Source organism: Gigantopelta aegis, chromosome 3 (assembly GCF_016097555.1).
Source record: "Gigantopelta aegis isolate Gae_Host chromosome 3, Gae_host_genome, whole genome shotgun sequence".
NCBI classification, from domain to species: domain Eukaryota; kingdom Metazoa; phylum Mollusca; class Gastropoda; order Neomphalida; family Peltospiridae; genus Gigantopelta; species Gigantopelta aegis.
The window spans coordinates 32,685,756-32,707,311 of record NC_054701.1 but is presented as its reverse complement, the minus strand read 5'-3'; the positions used below and the strand labels follow the sequence as shown (position 1 = coordinate 32,707,311).

Sequence of the window (21,556 nt, the reverse complement as noted above, 5' to 3'; positions counted from 1 at the left end):
ATGTCTGCATCTGGACGAGACTGTAGTGACAAGAAGAGTTGTGTCATCAAAGTCATATTTCTCTTCTGTACATCGCTTGCGCAAAATCACTGCTGCCCGCATCAGTAATAGAGCTTCATCTTGGTCAATTTTGAAATCATGAGTTTTCGCAAGTAAATCAGCGACCTTTGCACTATTTGTTAAGTAGACATTCTTCCCCTCTGAAAATTCAACCCATTCAGGAAGAAGACTGAGAAGATGTTCTTTGAACCGTGTTGAATGAGGATCTCTAGGATCAGGGCACGGACGTCCCTGTTCTTTCATCAATGTTCGATACATCTGCCGAAGTGCTGATAGCTTAAATACTGATTCAGAATCCTCAACTAGAGCAACTATTTGCGCTGTGACAAGTGGATCAAACTGAGGTGGAGCAGAGCCTGTGGCTTCTCGACGGCTGCTGGCACGTGCTGTATCTCGCAGATGCAGGTAACACTGGACATGATAGTAAGTATCACCAGAATGGGCATCAGCAGCTTGTGTTATCAGTGTATCCAATAAGGTAAAATTGTTATTGGACTTTGCCCAACATTTTAGGTTTGCATCTACGTTGGCAGTTGCGACCTTACGTATATTGCTTTGGTCATATACTTCACAGAGAATGCAGCAGTTAATATGACGATCTTTTCCAGCTGATGTCGTAGCAGACCTGAGTTTCTTGGGGGAACTGTTGGCACCGGACTCCTGCTTTTGGCGCAGCCTTTTCACACGTGAACTGCTGCAGTAACTCCTGCATGTTTTGTTATATTTTTCATTATTTGCTCGGAGTGTTGCCGCAATACCCGAACCATCATTTAGATCATCAAACAAGACTGTAGTACCAGAGGGGACAGCATTGATTTCCCGAAAGTCATTCAAGTCTCTTTCAAGAGTTAAAAGTCCTTCCTCCTTTGGTGTTTGCAATTGTTCATTTTTCTGAGATTGACAAAGACAGCAAAGTTCCCAATTCAGAACCATTTTGACAATATCACAGGTGAGTGTTTTCTTTATAGATCACCACCACCAATACTGTAGTACCACCACTAATCCAGCTGTTATCGTTACTCTAGCTTGCTATTTCTACTGTGACACACACCTGGAAAAACCCCCAAAACATATGTTAGCCATCACCAATTACGCGAACCAAAATAATCTGGAGTAGTTATTCACCTTTGATGAATATATATGGGGGAAGCTGTGAATAAATAAACATTTAACAAGCAATTAGTGGAAGGTATACATTTCCATACCTGAAAACAAATTAATTCGTGTGGGACAAAGGGCTTTGAAGCTGTAAAAGTTAGCCTAAAATTATGCCCATAGAGATATTATTGCCACATAATTGTCTAAATAGCCATCCTATCTCAAAACAGGGTTCATATTTGGATTCCTTGTCATCGAAAAACTGTACAAAGAGTCATTATTTATGATCCTGTGACTTATAGTTTTGAAGTTATGACCAAATCAAGTAACGAACGGCGGCCATTTTGGATTTCGCCAATATGGCTGCCACAACGAGCGCCGGCCTTGGCGCCATCACAAAATGAATTCAGCATGTCTTGATCTACATATGTGCCAAATTTCATCCTTGTAGACAAATCTGCACAATAATATCCCCAAGGGCCTGGACTATCAGGCAATCTGTATATTGCCTAAATATTACCTGACTTTTCAAGGTAATTTCTAGACACATTGCCTGAAATGAAAGATCCATCATTCATTGACAGCAATTGTTATAAAGGTAAACACAACTAGTGACAAAATGCAATATTATTTAATTCACATAATTTATAATTAATCACAAGATGCACATCATTAAAACAATTTGAATATTTTTGCTACGGTTTTGAGATAAATACATTAAAACAATTTGAATATTTTTACTACAGATTTGAGATAAATACATTAAAACAATTTGAATATGTTTACTACGGATATGAGATAAATGCATTAAAACATACATCACATACATCATTAAAATATTTACAAACTAGCGCTTCTACACATTTATTTATTTAGACAGGTCAGACTGGAGTGGCATCTGCTATTGCACTTTACACCTGCCTTGTAGCACTTGCAGCGGTTTGATGAGCATCGTTTGCCACTAATAGCACAATTACATTTTGCGTCACCACATCACCACATTGGAGTATTTCGTACCGTCCTAGAATGTAGTATTGTCTAGCAGTTTTTAATTTGACCGAACAAGCTTCCTTCAACTCATCCATCGTTTGGAAATATTCCTATTTCAGCATAAGCACTGACTTTGTATCACTGGCCTTCTTTGCTAGAAAGAAAGAAAGAAATGTTTTATTTAACGACGCACTCAACACATTTTATTTACGGTTATATGGCGTCAAACATATGGTTAAGAACCACACAGATTTTGATAGGAAACCCGCTGTCGCCACTTCATGGGCTACTCTTCCGATTAGCAGCAAGGGATATTTTATTTGCGCTTCCCACAGGCAGGATAGCACAAACCATGGCCTTTGTTGAACCAGTTATGGATCACTGGTCGGTGTAAGTGGTTTACACCTACCCATTGAGTCTTGCGGAGCACTCACTCCGGGTTTGAAGTCAGATTAAAAATCCCATGCCTCGACTGGGATCCGAACCCAGTACCTACCAGCCTGTTGACCGATGGCCTAACCACGACGCCACCGAGGCCGGTAAAAATCGTAATCGATTACTTTTGTCTAGTAAAATATATATTACCCCAGTGCTCACTCATAACAGGGGAAATATTTTCGATATTTTCTTAGTGAGAAATATTCTGCATTGGTTTAATTGGTAATTTCATTGGGTAGTTCAGGTCACTTTGTCCAATGAAAGTGCTGGTACTAAGAGAGATGGTACTGACATTGGCCTTGACATTCATAACCTTCAGGGACTATTCTTCCATAGCAACGCAACAGATCGTAAACCTTCGTCATCCTAAATAAAAATTCCTATTTAAAAATACATTGTACAAAAAAATTAAATTAAATTGTACAGAAATCATCTATAACAATAAATATTTATTTCAGTTTAATAGCAATTAAAAATAAAATAAAATAATAAATTAAATAATCACTTTCTAAAAAGTCGTCTGCACTACGCCAAATGTAAACAATGGCCGAACTGACAGGGTCATTAACGCCAGTGAAACTAAACGATTTGGTAAAAATTAATGGACAATTTTTAGGGCGTGTACAAAAAATATTTAAGCCATTCAACACGTACAACGTCTATGTTGTTAAAACGGATACTGGTATAACACAGGTACCTCGATTTAGACTCCGTGTCGTACCCAAAACTGTATCAACCCCACCCCCAGTCCCAGATTTGGATTTGCCACCAGAAGTAATTAACGACCTGCTCAATGACGAATGGGAAGATGAGAGACATGACGTAAAATCTGCAAATGACGTAATCAATAAAGTTGAAACATTTCTGACAAATAACCAAAATGTAAACACTGCAAATAAAACATTCTGACAAAGTTTTTCATCAATGAGGTAAAGGAAACCTGCAGCATTGACACCACCCCACCCCAAGAACTAAACCTACTGCTGTGCAAAATGTTTATGGAAATAAAAAAAAAACGAACCAATTAGTTTAAGGGGGTTATTTGCAAGTGTCGATAGATACTTAAAACAACACAATTATCCCTGCTTTATCCTGCAAGATCCAGTGTTCGTAAAATTTCGGGATGTACTGAAATGCAAGCAAAAAGTTTTTTAGAAAAGACGGAAGGGGAAACTTACCTAATCAATCGCATGCGTTATCGCCACATGAACTAAATCAACTTTGGGAATCTGGGGAACTTGGTAAAAAAAACTCCCGAATCTATTCTTCAAACTCTCTGGTGGAACAATACTGTGTATTTTGGATTGCGGTCCATTTTACCACACCGGAACATGAAATGGGGTGACGTTTTTTTAAAAACTGACAGTGATAGCAATCAATTTCTTGAGTACAACGAGAGACAGACAAAAACACGAGATGGATCCAAACCACGCAACGTTAGAAAAGTCTCGCCACGTGCATGGGGAAATAAAGACAATCCCACGCGATGTCCTGTAGCTCTTTATAAAAGAAAATACAAATTCTTGCCTCCAAAAATTACTGCAATTCTGACCATCTTTTTTATCTCGACGCGAACACACAAAAAAACCGGGGATTGATGAACTGTGGTTCAAAAGGCAGCCGGTCGGTAAAAATAAGCTTGGTGGTTTAATGAAATCCATGACACAATCAGCTGGTCTGTCTGTTGACAAAAAGTTTACCAATCACAGCGCCAGAAAGACAATGATACAAACACAAACAAATGCCAACATACATCCAAATCACATAATCCAAATTTCAGGCCATCGTAATTTTCAGTCAATCAATTCATATTCCCAAATATCAGAAGACCAGTAAGGAAATAAGTAAAGTACTTGTTGACCCAATGTTGTTAAATGGCGCGCGGGATCAGGTTGCAACGAAAAGGAAACTACAACAAACTGACGAAGGATCACAATTCAACGAATACCACAGCACTACACACAACATGAACCACGTGGTTGTACACACTCTTTTTTCAGGACCAATTTACGGTGGCGTCTTCAATATCAACATCGGCCATGCTTCGAAATCTAGGTAATCGGGTTATAAGGTGTCACTGAACAGCGATGGACCAAGTAACAAACGCAGGCGCATAATATTTGATGATTCTTCTGATGAAAGTTAAATTTCCATTTCAAAACATTTAAAGTATCAAACACACACTGTAAATATGTTTTGAGTATGATAATCGCTCTGTCAATATGGTTTGTCTTCGGCGTTCACATTCGCCACCAAGTGAAGTTGTAAACACATGACCCACATGGTTCAACGACTATTTCAGTGAATTAATATTTATTTTCTTCGTTATATATATTCCTAACAATACAGTTTTGTTCCTATCGTAATAGACATTAAAATTATTACTCTATACTTCGGGGATTTTTTTTTTGTATTAACATGAGAAATAAATATATTAAATAGGAACTATTTTTAAAGGTGAAAGAACACACTAACGTTGCTACGTGCACAGTCTGTGTGGTTTCCATTATAGTTTGTTTCCAAAAAAATCGGTGCAGCTAAACATGTTAGAGAAAATCAACGGCACTTGTCTGGGGTAATAAATAGAATATCAAACTCGTTACCATTTATTATCAAATTTATGTCCCTCGTTATTTCACTCAGGACATATATTTGATAATAAATGGTAACTCGTTTAATATCCTCTCTCTCTCTCTCTCTCTCTCTCTCTCTCTCTCTCTCTCTCTCTCTCTCTCTCTCTCTCTCTCTCTCTCTCTCTCTCTCTCTCTCTCTCTCTCTCTCTCTCTCTCTCTCTCTCTCTATATATATATATATATATATATATATATATATATATATATATATATATATATATATATATATATATATATATATTTTTAAATGGCAGGGTTTGTTTATATGTGTGACATAGCTAAATCGATAGCGACTTTGACTCCAATGCAGAAGGTACGCCGTTCGTATCTGAAGTGGGGAAATTATATTTTCTCTATTATTTTAAAAAGAAATTAATTTATAGTTTATTTATTTATTTATTTGTTTTTTTTTTTTTTTTTATTTGTTTGCTTATTTATTTATTTATTTATTTATTATGTTACGAATCTTTTCAAGCAGCCTCCTTTAATCTTTGTACAATCAGCCTATATAACCTGTAGGGCGGGGCCTGTACAGGTAGGTTGTTTTGAAATTTAACATTTTATGTACGAAGTTTAAACAGAAGTTTAATTAATTTATATTAGATTTTAGGGTACATTAATATTGACACTCATATATAAGGACATTTACGCTTTAAAACTACCATGTATACAGAGAAGATTTAAGCTAGTATGCCTTTAGAGGTGTATTGTGATTTTGTTATTAGTCAGTATATGTGGATGTAACCTATTAAATATACAGAGATTGTGTTGTCCAATGGTTCAGTGCTACCCAGAATACCCATCATATACTACTCATCATTTATATATACCAAATATATGTCAGCAATTTGTGCACATCTAAAATTTATGCAACAGGTGATCAATGTAGTTTGGATGGTCCCCACAATTAGGCATCACTGCAGTTAGATATACAATCAGTGGATTTACTTGACATATGGTATTTCCAATATCCATAGCGAAATTTGAAACTTTCAAATCAATGGCAGTATATTGTAGTGAAAACAAAACACAGTGCCTACATCGTTTACAGTTTACGTGGTATTAATATTAGATATCATCTTTTTTTATTAAATTAAGCAAAATATGTAGTGTTGCCACATATGTAAATATTCGTAAATGAATAGATCAGTTGTGAAATCAAAAGTTGAACCATTTTACTTCCGGGTTTTCCCCGTTTACGATTCTCGCTAAATTATACAATTTTAATTGAGTAGGTCTCGTTACAGCTCGAGTCACCTCCAGCCCACCCCTTATTCATATGTTGTAGTAGTAATACTACCACAGCAACGTATGAATAAGGAGCGGGCTAGATGTGACTCGAGCTAGTCTCGTTCTTGACATTAATCATTGAATAAAAACTTTCGAGAATTTTGAAATCCAACTTTTATCAGCTTTGAAAAAAGCTTTTGTGTGAGGTTTACATCGTGTTACTTTTCGCTGTCGATCTTCCATATAATTTAGGAAAACGTTTCGCGCATGCGTATTATAGGCAAATGAGTTCATGCTAGGTTTACACATTTCTGTTCAGGTATACATTTTAAATGCACTATGACTTTTATGTAAAACATTTTTACGAATGTCATTCAAGCCTATTTTGATTAGTAAGCTTCGCAGAATATATTTAGCCTGGAAGGCTGCTTTTAACCTTAAAATACAATCGATTTTTTTCAAGACGACTTTCGTGTGTCTGTCTCGTCTACTATAACAAGTCACGATTAAACCAAAATATGTCACGAATTAATATTTTTAATCAGCTAATATCGATATTTTCGCTGGTAAACATTATTAACCAATATGGTATTACATATATGTTTATGGGATTAAATTTCACTCTTTGATCATCTGTCAAGGGATTGTTATGGACGAAAGACTACTCATTGAGACTACTAAGAGATAATCACACGCCAGTAGCTCAAAACCGTGTCCAACTTGCGTTTGTAAAAGATCTTTGACACGTTTTTCATGTTGTAGTGTCTCTATGGTTGTATAATTAACAAGATCGGCCTAAAGGTATTATGGACAGAGATGAAGTTATGAAATTTGGTTAAGCCGAATATCTCGGGTTGTTTCCAAGAATAACCTTATTTACATATTTTATTAAACAAAGAAAGAAAGAAGTGTTTTATTTAACGACGCACTCAACACATTTTATTTACGGTTATATGGCGTCAGACATATGGTTAAGGACCACACAGATTTTTTTTAGAGGAAACCCGCTGTCGCCACATAGGCTACTCTTTTTACGACAGGCAGCAAGGGATCTTTTATTTGCGCTTCCCACAGGCAGGATAGCACAAACCATGGCCTTTGTTGAACAAGTCGGTGCAAGTGGTTTACACCTACCCATTGAGCCTTGCGGAGCACTCACTCAGGGTTTGGAGTCGGTATCTGGATTACAAATCCCATGCCTCGACTGGGATCCGAACCCAGTACCTACCAGCCTGTAGACCGATGGCCTGCCACGACGCCACCGAGGCCGGTTTTATTAAACAGCTCAAGAACTAGTTCCAAAGTGCTAACTGTCATGTGTTTAAGGAAAACATAAATTGGCTTTAATTTTCTGACTGTTATCCAGAAAATAATTTATACTGCTATTTTCGCAAACGTTTGTGCAACTTAGTCAGCCTTTTCTTGATTTATTTTAACAATTTTTCATTTCCAAGTACTAATACTTTAACTCGTTTACTTGTTTTACCCTGAAGGGGCGGAACGTAGCCCAGTGGTAAATCGTTCGCTTGATGCGAGGTCGCTCTAGGATCGATCCCCGTCGGTGGACCTATTGGTCTATTTCTCGTTACAGCCAGTGCTCCACAACTGGTGTAACAAAGGCCGTGGTATGTACTATTCTGTATATAGGATGGTGCATATAAAAGATCCCTTGCTGCTAATCGAAAATAGTAGCCCATGAAGTGGTGACTGGTGGGTTTCCTCTCTCACTATCTGTGTTGTCCTTAACCAAATGTCTGACGCCAAATAACCGTAAATAAAATGTGTTCAGTGCGTCGTAAAATAAAACATTTCCTTCCTTTGTTTTTACCCTGAATACATTTAATTGTTCCTCAAATTTCTTTAAAATAAGTATTTTTATTTAAATTAGTGTGAAATAATTCCCAGGAATTGCTTTTTGCCAATTTAGTATCATGAAATAATTGATATTTACTACTTAAATATTATGTCCTGGAAAGGTCAAACATTCAAGATGAATACTAATGAAGCCATCAGTTACACCATTGCTCAAGTATCCACATTTTCCAACCGCCTATCGGCGTGGCCACGGCCAATGATAACGTACATAGCCAAGATAAATTTGTATTTAAATCAAACATGAACAGATCTGCTCAGCAGTGAAGAACTATATTTTAAATAATATAACTTATTTTGGGCAGACGTTTCATGTGTGTTTTAAAACCAGAAGACAGTATTAGTTTCCATAACTCGTTTCTTCTTTGAAAATCTCCAGATTAAGCCGTCTTGGTAATGTATTGGCAGTCTGGTATATTGCTGTTCGGTTCACTTATTTTAACATGTGCTGCATACAAAGTAATAGAGGACGAAGAAACTATAATGAACAGATTGTCTAACATAAGATGTGGCAGATTACACACCTGTCGGAACTATCACGTGCGTTTGGAATTTATCAGACATCGATGGCAATTTAGGGAAGAATTTGGCTGTTATTGTGACTCGCTGTGTCTGTTTTTCAAAGACTGTTGTCCAGATGCTACACCAAACCCGGGTGACCTGCTCCCAGGTTTGAAGAACTCGACGATTGATTTGATGACGTGTGCAAAAATCCGAGAAGTAAACGAACTGAGTCCGATTTACTTTGTAAACCAATGTCCACCATCTTGGAAAGGTGAAGTGACCAGGAGTCTATGCGAAGGACGCATCTCTGGTTCTGATAATTTAACAACGCATTTACCTGTAACTGGAAAGCAGACTGGCCTAATGTACAAGAACATGTACTGCGCGATGTGCCACGAGACCGACTATTTATTCTGGAAAGCACAAATCAAATGCACTGCAGTTGCTAATTCAAGCTCAAATATTAACGACATTCTCAAAGAATTTGAGTGTCAACTTCGATACCTTGCTCCTGATAACAACACGGACTACAGAATGTGTACACATTACGGCAATGTTCCAATACTAAAGACTTGCTCTCCAGACTTCAATATATCAAAAATTATTGAGTTATGTGAGCAAGCCAATGATTACAAAAACTTTTTCAGTGGTGTGACAATGTATCAAAACGAATTTTGCGCTGCATGTAATTTTGAAAAACACATATTTTGCAAAGCAATAATTATAAATCCACAGGAAATTTTTGACATGTATTATCCTTTTACTATGCTTCTGGACATAAATACAGGCTCGGGTGTTACCACTATAGGCGACACCTACGCAACGGTCACCAAGAACATCACTACAGTTCATACCTGCAATACAAATCAGGTCTTCAACCCAATGTCCAGGTCATGCGAAACAATCTTTTGTGACGAATCTTTCATTTTGGTTGGCAGACGGTGTGTCGCCAACAATTCTGACGGTGTTATATTTGACTGTCTTCGTATAGAACTTGATGAGACCGAGTACAAAATAATGGAAAATGGTGACCTTGTCGAACTATCTTCTGGAACCGTACATGCCGATTCCGATTATTTTATCAGAAACACTTCCGCTTTTGTATGTTCTAATCTAACACAGAACTATACATCTACAGAACTGATCGACAAACTTGCTATTACTTTAAACTTTTCACTAACAGAAATTTATGTTACCTTGGCAGGTCTGTCCGTTTCGTTAGTGGCTCTGGGAATTACCGTTGTGATATACTTTTGTATCAAGACCCTACAGAACACCCCAGGGAAGAATCTACTATCACTGTGTTGTTCCCTATTTATCGCAGAACTGTTGATGCTAATAGGACCAGAACTGGCTTTTCTTCAAGAGATTTGTCGAGTTGTCGCAATATTAATGCATTATTTTTTTCTAGCTTCCTTTTTCTGGATGAGTGTAATGGCCGCCGACGTTTGGTTGACTTTTTCAAAGTCTTTCGTTCACGCAGGCGCACACGGTAAGACCTCAAAGCGATTCCGAGTTTACAGCATCTTCTCCTGGGCTGCACCTGCTCTGATAGTGCTTACTGCACTCATGGTCGAATTCCTGGCAAGTTCTTCTACTTTCCGACCTAACTACGGAAAAGGCATTTGCTGGCTCACCAACAAGAACGCACTTTTAATCTTCTTTGCCGCGCCACTCTTCCTAATCATTCTTGTGAACACCGTGCTCTTTGTAGCTACCGCAAGCAGTATCTATCGCTCGAAAACATCGTCTGCCCGCCATCTTGGAAACGACAACAACATGGAGATCGCTATATACGTCAAACTGTTCCTCGTCATGGGTCTGACGTGGGTTGTGGGCTTCGTGGCTATCCTGGTCTCCCACCCTGTCCTTTGGTACATGTTCATCATCCTCAACACTTTGCAGGGCCTCTTCATATTCCTCTCCTTCGTCATGACCAACAGAGTATGTCAACTGGTTAGAGAGCGCGTATTTGGTCGCCAACAGCGTCCAGCCAGCGGAACCACCACGATGAGTTCAACCATTTGCAGTTCTACCAACGTCATATCGGTGGAGTTCTCCACGGGAACGAAGGAATCGCTTTCAGGGAACTGAACCACAAACATACAAATATTTGTCATTCCTGGTCTTGTGGATGTCCCGATGTCCGAGCGATTAAAGTCGCGGGCTGTCAAATGCCATGTGAATCGCTGCAGTAGGTTCAAATTCTGCCAGTTGACACTTATGGGTGACTTTATTGAAATTTTGGATCCTTCTTTGCATATGGGTGTACATAATAAGATGTTTTGTTTCAAAACTAGAAATGCTTTACATTCTGTTATTAATAATTATTATCTTGTTGATATTTTGGCTTTACAGAAGCCCAGGCAAGAGAGAATTTAGTCGTCAACAAATTGTAGAATATATAATGAAACAGCCTTGAATAGATTTCCATTTAATTTCTAGAAGCATATTACAGTTTGTAACAAATACATATAGTTCTTACACTGCGTTTAGCGATCATAAATATATTTTTTAAACTTAATGTTGTATTATATTGAGAGAGGTAAAGGTATTTGCATTTTAAATAACGAGCTATTACGTGATGAACGTTTTTGTGAAACAATTCTTAATGTTATTAATAATGCCCGTCAGTGTCCGTTATTGCAATCCGAGCCACTTGTTTGGTGAGATAATTAAAAATATAAATTGAAAAGATGTGCTATATATTTTGCAACCAATAAACGTAAAGCTGAAAATTAAAATAGTATTTTATTCAAAATTCATTAAAACGTAAATACGCTAGATTATGATATAACTAAATTACAAATTTTGGAAGAAGAATTACAAGATATTGAAACCATTAAATGTAAAGGAGCTATTTTATCATCGAAAGTAGCATGAAATTTTGAATCTGATAGAAAATCGTGGGGTTTTTGTGATTTTTTTCTTAATTTGAAGAAAGCATAACAAAAATCTAATGCAATTAAAGAAATTAAAACAGATAATGGGTTATCTAGGAAAACAGAAGATATATTAAACTTTGCACACTATTTTTATTCCAAATTGTATACTTAAAAAACTGTAGATGTAGAAAAGGAAGCTGTGTTATTAAAGTTAATTAATAATAAATTGTGATAAAATATTTCAATGGAAGAATTGACTAACGCTTTAAATGAAATAAATATAAATAAATATATGATGGGATGGATGGTCTTACAGTTGAATTTTATATTAAATGTTCATTGTTGGGATATTTTAAAACCTTTATTTCATAAAGTTGTGATGTCTATTGAAAATGAAGAACAATTATCACGAAGTATGAAAAAGGGAGTAAATAGGGGTTTTTTTATAAGAAAAAATCAGATCTTAATTTTTTTAGACCAATAAGTCTTTTGAATGTTGATTATAAAATTATTTCAAGAGTTTTAGCTAATCGGCTTAAACAAGTTATGTCGTCCATTATTTCCCGTGAACAAATGTGCTGTATTCCAAGAAGGGATAGTATAGATAATATTATGTCGGTGAGGGATGTTATACATTTAGTTGAGTTAAATAAGGATGAGAGGATTTTTTTTAAATTGACCAAAAAAAGAAAGCTTTTGATTGAATTTAACACAGTTTTATAGTAAACGTTTTAAATAAATTTAATTTTGGAAGAAAATTTATATCATGGATTAAAGTACTTTGCGATGATATAAAAAGTTGTGTTAAAATTAATGGACATTTAACACTTTTATTTTCTTTAATGATTCTATGATGCTTTATGTTATTGTAGCAGAACTTTTCAATATTTTAATTAAGACTAGACGTTGTAATGATGGCATAAGTATAACACATGAATTTAATTTTTTGGTAAACTTTTTTATTGCCCTAAAATTCATTGGTAATATTAGGATTGGGACTCCTAATTTATCACCTTACAAAATAAGTGATCAAAAGCTATATTAATACATTTAATTTTGTGTAAATATATTGTGAGATGTATATTGGGAGCAAGTGATACAGTAGGATTTATAATATACCTTTGGAATTCCAGAAAGAACAAAAACAAAAACAAACAGAAGAAGAGGAGAAAAGACAAAATTATTTTCAACAGAATAAATAAATAAAATATAGATAAATAAAATAAATAGTATATAAATATATACTTACATAAGAATTAGACGAAAGGAAAGAGAGAGAGCGTGTTATTCTTTATTACTTTAGTATGCTGATGTAACTACTATTACAGTCCGTGATACTTAGTCCGTTGGGGCTATTTTTAACAGTGTTAATATTTTTTGTCTTGCTACTTTTATTTCAACTTATATCTAATTACGGTTCAAATACGCTGTCCTGGGCACACACCTCAGCTATCTGGGCTGTTTGTCCAGGACAGTAGGTTAGTTGGTAGTGGTTAATATTGCAACGGTCAAAACGTCGGAAGTACTCTGTAATGGCAACATCTAATGATTTATATTTTAATATTCCCGTGTGTATCAATAAAGATTCTGTAAATATTCTTGGTATATATTTAGGCCCAAATAAGAAATGATGTGAAAGATTGAACTGGAAAAATAAAATAGAAAATTTAAATGCATTAATTACTGTACTTATTTAATATCTTTTGGTTTATATATTTTAATGTATTGTTACTTAATATGTTAGATCAAAATTATGTGATTCATTGTATATAATAATTTAATTCTCCTGTGTCTTTATATATACTGTGTAAATATGTTGTGCTGATAAGCTTGTAGCTTAAAGCAATAAACGAATTGAATATCAATTAGTCTTGGGGTAAAAGGAAGCTTACTTTGAATGGAAAGCTACGGTGTGGAATACTCTTTTATCTTCTAGACTGTGGTATAGGATTAGTTCTATTCATGCCTCTAAATGTGTAGAAAACGAAATTCAGATGTTATTTTGTACATTTATGTGGGACGAAAAAATACCATTACTAAAATATTCTACAATTATTGGAAATAAAATTTTGCTTGGGATAAATATACAAGATGTTTCTTTTTAAAAAGTTGCTTTTCGTGTTAAGATGCTAAGGGAATATTTTGATCATGATTTTAAAGTTGTTTGGAAATATACAATGTCTGAATTTCTTCCTAACTATATGAATATAAATTTATCGTATAACATGTTCAATATAGTTTATAAGGAATCTGCCCTAGCAGTTTCATGCCGAGGTGTTGTCAGCATGGGACTCGGTCACTAAAGGTGAACGTCATTTTACCATGGGTTTAGATGAAATATTATCTCAGCCACTTTTTCGTAATCCTTACATAAAGATAAACTATTATTATTCAGGGGTTTTGTAATTGAAGTGGTATAGTCACTGTGGCTGATATTGTTTATGAAGTTATACCTGGGGTTTTTCTTGTTTCTGCTGTCGTAGAAATTATTCAGGAAATATATCTTGATATAACTAAAGCACACAGTTCTTCTGCTTATAATGTTTTTCTAAATTAGTGAGAATAAAAATTCATCTTTAGTTAAAGATTTTTTTTTATTTTATTTATAATGATGAAATCATAAATACAAGTAAATTAACTGTTAAATTAATATATTCTTTTTTAATTTCTAAAAATTTCAAATTATCTACATGTTTAGAAAAATGAAAGTATTTAAATTTTAATGTATCATGGAAGCCAGTTTGGTGCTAAATATCATGAATTCATTCATTTTAGAATAGCGCATAATATTATTTTTACATATTGTAAACTGTATAAATATGATAAAGTTTTGTCCAGTCAGTGTCCAGTTTTCTTGAAAAATTATGACGATTTGTGTCATTTGTTGTTATATTGTGATGAATTGTATGACTTAATGTCAATCGTTCATGAAAATTTAATGTGCATTTTAATGTTTCAGAAAATGGGTTTTTCTTCAGATCAGTTTAAAATATTATTACTATTTGACTGTTATGTTAGAACACAAAATTGTCCAAAATATTTGTTAAACATTATATTGTCAATTTAAAGAATATCTGTTTTTAAAAGACGTGTAATAGGTCAATCAAGATGGTCAAATATCAGTCTTGTTAGGTTTTTTTAATCACTACATGCGATTACTTCTGAACCAATATCGTTTTAAAAATAATCTTTCCGTTTTTACTAATAAATATATTAAAGATAATATCTGCCTTGACTTGAATGGTGATGTATTAATTGTTAAATACCCTCTTAATAATTAGTATTAGCAGTCAATATTCCTCAGACTTTATAAGGTGTTAGTAAATTGATAAATAATTGTGCAAGTGTTTTTGGTGTGAGTGGCTGTTTGTGGGGGGTCGTATATACATGTTGTATTTATTTATATAATATGTTGATATTGTACATAAAAAGATAAAACAAAAACAAAAACAAAACAAACAAAACAAAAAACCGTCACGGGCTGTCAAATGTCAATTCTAATCAGTTTGTATGTAATAATATACGTCATGATATAGTTACAAGGAATGTATTAACATATTTTCTAGTTTGACATGGATTTCTTTGATATTGTTATATTAGAAAATCTGTTTCCATATTGTTATATATAAGTACAATAACTAAATCATGAAAAATAATATCATTATCAACAAATTGATAAAATATTTATTCGTGGGGAAAATTTCATTTTATTTTATTAGATCATAAATTTTAAATCATTAGTATTGTAATAGTAGTAGTTGTTGTTGTTGTTGTTGTTAGCTTTCATAGCTTTGTGTACCTAGAAAAAATGCGGACCTCTTGCTGCTTGCAAAAGCAATGGTTGTTTTCCGCTTTGCTTATTTTCCTCGCTTTTGAAATTGTTTCAAAATCGTTTTTCAACTCGTTTCGTTGGCGTGTCCTCTGCGCAAGTCTAAGCCTACATGTTTTGTTCTCGAATAAATTTTGGACATGACTAACACGGTCAAGATGGGTTATGTAAAAAATAAATGGGTTTCATGAATTTAGCTTTGTGTAACCCATAAATGGTTCACGCATATGTTTAATTTTCGGATTAAGATGTTCAGCTACATTAATGCACACAGTCAGCGTGAAAACAGCATTTCAAAGCAAAACTGTGCATATCTAATATGTCTGGCTAAGAAACGATTTGTTTTGTCTGCCTTATTCCCTGAAAGATAAATTAAAGTAGCCATCTAAGTTTATTTCAGAGGATCGGTCATCTATTACCAATTTCGGATATCTCTATCGTCTATTGTTTTCATTTTGCAATGAACTATTAAGAAAGAAAATACAAAATTTGCTGTTTATGAATGAATTATCCTATTCTTGTGATGATGTTCCAAAAGCCACTTGATCCCGCATTTCTCTGAGGTTAATGTGTCCGCTAGATACAGTTGTACACATATGCTATTTATTGATGTATATTTTTCATAAATATATGTGTGATATCCGCCATCTCCGGCATGGAGGTGGTTTGTATGGATGTGAACATTGTCAAAACTGCAACAAAAATCATGCAGTTTCAACACATTATGATGACAGTAACACAAATATTTAACTAAAAATATTTAAAATAAGTCCTTTTTATAATTTTGACCCTTTTTGTAATTTCCTTGAGTAAAAATACCTAATATTTCTTTATATGTAAACCACAGGTGGGCATTTAGGATGTCATGGGATGGTATGCATAAATCTCGGCTGAAGATTCACAAATAACTGTGGTCTGCTACCACAACATCTAAACGGAAAAGAAAATATTTATTATTTTGTTTTTTTTTCACAAAATATACATTGTGTTTGAACCCTTTTGACATTGATGAAAACGTCACCTGTGCTTTGAATATTCTGTGTTGTAAATATCCATGTTCTTCGGTAACTTAATGGTTGTTGTACGGAAAATGGTTACTGTATCATATGGAACATCAAATATTAAAAAAAATATATATTTAAAAACCATATTTAAACAAAATATTTAAAAACATAACGCACAGAGAATGTTTTTGACCCAACACGAACTGGCCAGTGTTCATATTCGTCAGTGACGTCAGACTGGTTAGTGTTGTGTTAAATGTTGGGGTTTATATAGCTATTTATAATAAATACTTACTGGAAGTACTCAATTAAATTGTTTCTGTGAACTTTGGCTTTTGTTTTGCTATATAATTTATATAGAGATCGTTACGCACGATCCCAGTTACATGTGTTCATCTGTATTAAAAGTTAATTTAATGTTGTTTTATTTGTAAAATGTAAACGCAGGTAAACTTGACAATTAAGGCATTTGGCCGGGTATGCATAGTCAACCATATATAATGCACATTATTGCTTAATATCAACAAGTATAATCGTATAGTTAATTAATAAAATGCTTAAATGTGACGGCTATTATATATAACGGGCTCAGCCATTTTGTACCATCCCAGTGAATACGCCCTCTGGCGAGCTGGTGGTTACGTAATACCTAACGTGTCACGTCATGAATTAGTCTTCGAACTGAAGAAACAAAACATACCTGATTTTGGCGAATGCATCACAATGTTTTGTAATAATAGCCATCCCAGTAAGCCAGCAACAATTATATATTATTTTTCAATACAAAATAAACCACCATTGTCAAAGTGTTGAAATAACTCTTTTATGTTTTGTACATAAATTAATCCATGTACTGAAATAATAATCGGAGTGTTTTCCTGGTTAATTGGTATTTTCTTTCTGTGGCCTGTACCTGTGGTTCCTGATTGGCAGGTGTATATTTAGACGGTCCTCAGACACTGTGTCTAGACACACTAAAAAGACGTGCCTCTTTTATTAAGATCACAGGGTATTGTGTGGTAACCACACGGATACCCCTCAAATCCTAATGGGCATTATCAGCCATCCTGCTTTATTACTGTAAGTAATTCTGTAAAACCCTTGATTAAGTAGACTTTCCCATCTAAAATCACAAAACTGACCAATTGCGTAGTCCCAAAGAAAAGAAAAGTATCACTTGGGTATCGTGAGTGGTCGTTTTTGCTCGAAGTACCCTACCAATAGGCCTAATAATATGCATTTTTTCTTTCGATTTTTTAAAAAAGAAAAATACTACAACTCTATTTCGTTCTATTGATGCAAATTGAAATATATTTAGTTAAATAGTTTATTATACTATCAAGTCATTTATGTTGTTTTACAAGTCAGGTTGATGAAAGCGAAGCGCCTTGTCGTAAATTAGAGCGTTTGTTTACACTGTGCATAGAGGAGATGGACGGAGCTGACGTCACTTCGCCCAAGCTATACCACCGGTCGTCACAAAAACGAAACAAAATGGCTGCCCCAGTTAGCAGGAATAATCATGTTTTTTATTAACTCTAAAATTACGCGTTTTTCATTTGTTAAAGTGTCAGTATGTGTTAGTGGTCCGGGTATGCATCTTTTCAACACATAAGGCTCTTGTTTGAGTTGAGCCTGCCTTTAAGTACTATTTATTAAATGTTATATAGATTTATATTATGAAAACAATTAACCTGGAACGAATTACTTTATATTTAACTGACTTTTCAAATCTGTGTATCTGGAAGGAATAATATAAAATAAGTAAATTCATGTACACGTATAAATTTCTCAAATAACAATGAAATATTACAATAATATCGTAACTAAGCAAAGCCATTCTGACTGGGTGTTGTTTCGGGGTTTTTATCGTTCCAATCAGTGCTCCCCATCTGGTATGTCAAAGGCCGTAGTATGTGCTGTCCTGTCTGCTAATGGAAACATGTAGCGGGTTTCCTCTGAAGGCTACGTGTCAGAATTACCAAATTGTTTACTAACAATAGACGATGATTAATAAATCAATGTTCTCTAGTGGTTTCGTTAAACAAAACAAACTGTGGAACTACTTGACAGGAAAACGCTCCGTCGCATCCCTAGAACTGAACTACTTGGTCTCATTTATGACCAATCATCTATTATGAACGTCTGTTCATTTAATTCGTAGTTCTAGCTTATGAATAATTATTTTGAAATACATAGCGCAATTTAATGTTTCAGTGCAGCTGCCACGCCCTCCGTGTTCGATTTCTAGGTAAATATTACCTCAAAATTCACAACGTGACCACACAAAAACAGTTATGAATTCCCTATCTGATGTTAATAGATACCTCGTTTGTTATTCTAACCCTATTAGTATTGTCTCATTTTAAATATGGTGGACAATGGCCATCTTGGATTTAAAGATCAAAATGACCTGAAAATGCAAAATTGAATTCACCTAAATATTGTGCAGATAGACACTTCTTTATGATTTAGCCCAAATATTTCAAGTGTTCAGCTGTTTTTAAATTATGAATATGTTGGACAATGGCCATCTTGGATATGAATGTGAAGATGGCATTAAGTAACAAAAAATAACCCCAACAAAAGAATAGACATCCTCAACCTAATGGGAATAGTCACCTTACTCGTGATTCTAACTAACATATTAAGAGAGTTGTGGCAATTTTCGATTTTCAGTATGGCCGCCGGCAGCCATAATGGATTTGGCCCCTGGGTGGAGTTAGTCAGAACTTTCGCTAGGTACATGGGGGCTAATGTCTTTTTATAGGTCCTCAAACTTTGGTCCCTGAAAAATGGTCAGGGGGCAGTCATATCTGACCTCACTATTTTAGTATTTTATTTAAAACCATACAAAAAGTTCCAGCGAAGGTTTTACGTTAGATATGTGCTTACAAATAGTTCAATAAACAATTTAAAAAGTCATTTCAGAACGTCTGAACAGTGGCACATATCCAACATAAATGTTCTATTGATTCTCTACTTTGATGATAAAAAGTACAGTTCTCACTATCAATAATTTTTAACTTGTAAGCAAAGGTATTGGTCGTCTAACTTCTGTGCAATATTCTATATTGGAACCATCTGAATTTTACTTGCTATTTTACTTCTCACATCCAGAACTCCTCCGTAACTTCCCCCGGGCCACAAAGGCTGGATGGGATGGGGTAGTGAGTGAGAAATTACCAAAAATGAACCACTGGTAATTTAAGAGTTAGTAGCATGTTCCGTGGATGAAATTCGCTACTTTTTTAAAGTTATATTTTTAACCTCCAACAAGCCTTAGATATCTAAAATAGACAACTATGTGGCAAGTGCTTTAGTTCATTACACGTATAACTGCAACTGTAAGATAACTACTATGCTCAAAATGTAGAATTTTGAAACACTTCTAAAAGCATCTGGATGTCTACTGTATAATATATATATAGACATTTTATTTACACAGTGCACTTTTAACAGAAAGTGTGCATTCTTAATCATTAGTTAATCATTAGAATGAGTGCTAAGTCGTAATGCAGTTAGACATTACTCATGCTTAGCGTTTGAAATAGAGTTTAAGTATGATGGCAGAGTGTTGTTTTTTAACCAGTCCACATGTTCTAAGTTTACTATAGTCCAATTTAATTGTTTAGACCGTAAGGTTTTTGCAAATGTTACGTTTAATTCTTATTCAATACTTGTTTTCTTTACAAACACGTGAACACAAACCCAAACCCCGACATATTTCATATACAATTCATCATCTAAAATGCACGACGGTCACTTATTTCCATTTTACAAAAATCTTTGTATGTTTAGAATGCAGGTTCTTTATCCTATAAATAACTAAGGCTATTTGCATAACAAAAGTATCACTCTATAGTGTGTTTCAAACTAATGTACTTTTCTACCTTCCTAGCGGAATATATTGTAGTATGACCTGTATTTAAGAAACAATTTGGAAACATAAGTCAATAAAAGTTCAGGCGCGGATTCAGGCGGGGAGTCCAGGTGACACGCCCCCCTCTATTTTTGTCAATATAACTTATGCCATCCACCTGTTCAAAAGCAACAACGGGTTTTGGCCCCCCGCTATTAAAACACTTCTGGGTCCGCGCCTGCTATGTCATTAATGTAATGTACTCATACCAAAATAAATACGTTTGGGTGCTATTGGGGATAAAACACTGTAAAGTAACTATAAGATAGGTTGATACATTATGACTGTCAGGTTGTATGTCCATGAATAATTATTAATAATAATATAATATTTATTATTTACTAATGCACGGGCAAGTGTTCATCTGAATGCCACGTTCCCTTTTAGTGATGGGGATTGGGGTGAGGTCTTAATCTCGTGATGTTCATTGCGACATATTGCACACACGCGTGGCCAGAATATTGTATACCCGTGATTGGTGGAAGTGTGGCCCTCTACCCTGCCCAACCACACTCCCACGTCTGGCTTCGAATGTATTTTATATGGTTTTATATTGATTGTCCGTGTTTTGTAATACACATTTGTATTTATTCAATTGATAGGTTGTTTGATAGTGACTGATAATGAATGTCATGGGAATAAATTGTTTTCAGTGTTAAAGAGTTAATAAATGCATTGAACGTTATATGCTTGATGGGTAGGGAGAAGCAACTTAATCACTCGACAAACTAATTTCTTCATCACTGTCTTCGTTAAGGGAGACTATTATAGGTGGTATTTTATTTCTTAAAAAGCTATTTTGCTATCTGAAATCTTCTTCGATCTTTATTACATGTTTAACGGCGTCAGAGAAGTGTGTAGGTATGACAGAGTTCAAACCAAGTGCCCGTTCTTTCCTTACCATGGTAATTTTACCATCTTCATGACGAGCTATGTGCCCCTGTACTTGACTCCCAATCAGTTCTGTTGGATTTAGTTCCGAATGTCTTGGCGGCAGCCTTAGGCATAAGTATCCATGGCGTTTTGGCAATATCATCACTAACAAACTGCGATGCACATTTGTTACTTTTCACAAGATCATTAAGAACTGG

At 34.8% G+C, this 21,556-nt stretch overlaps 1 long non-coding RNA gene across 1 annotated transcript; it reads right to left on the bottom strand.

Annotated features, from left to right (window-relative positions):
• Nucleotides 1-2,094: 2,094 nt before the first annotated feature.
• LOC121368324 lies at nt 2,095-3,375 on the bottom strand. Its single transcript, XR_005957504.1, has 3 exons — nt 3,356-3,375; nt 3,284-3,313; nt 2,095-2,302 (listed from the first exon to the last, which is right to left on the bottom strand). It is a non-coding gene; the product is annotated as an uncharacterized LOC121368324 (long non-coding RNA).
• Nucleotides 3,376-21,556: the final 18,181 nt, after the last annotated feature.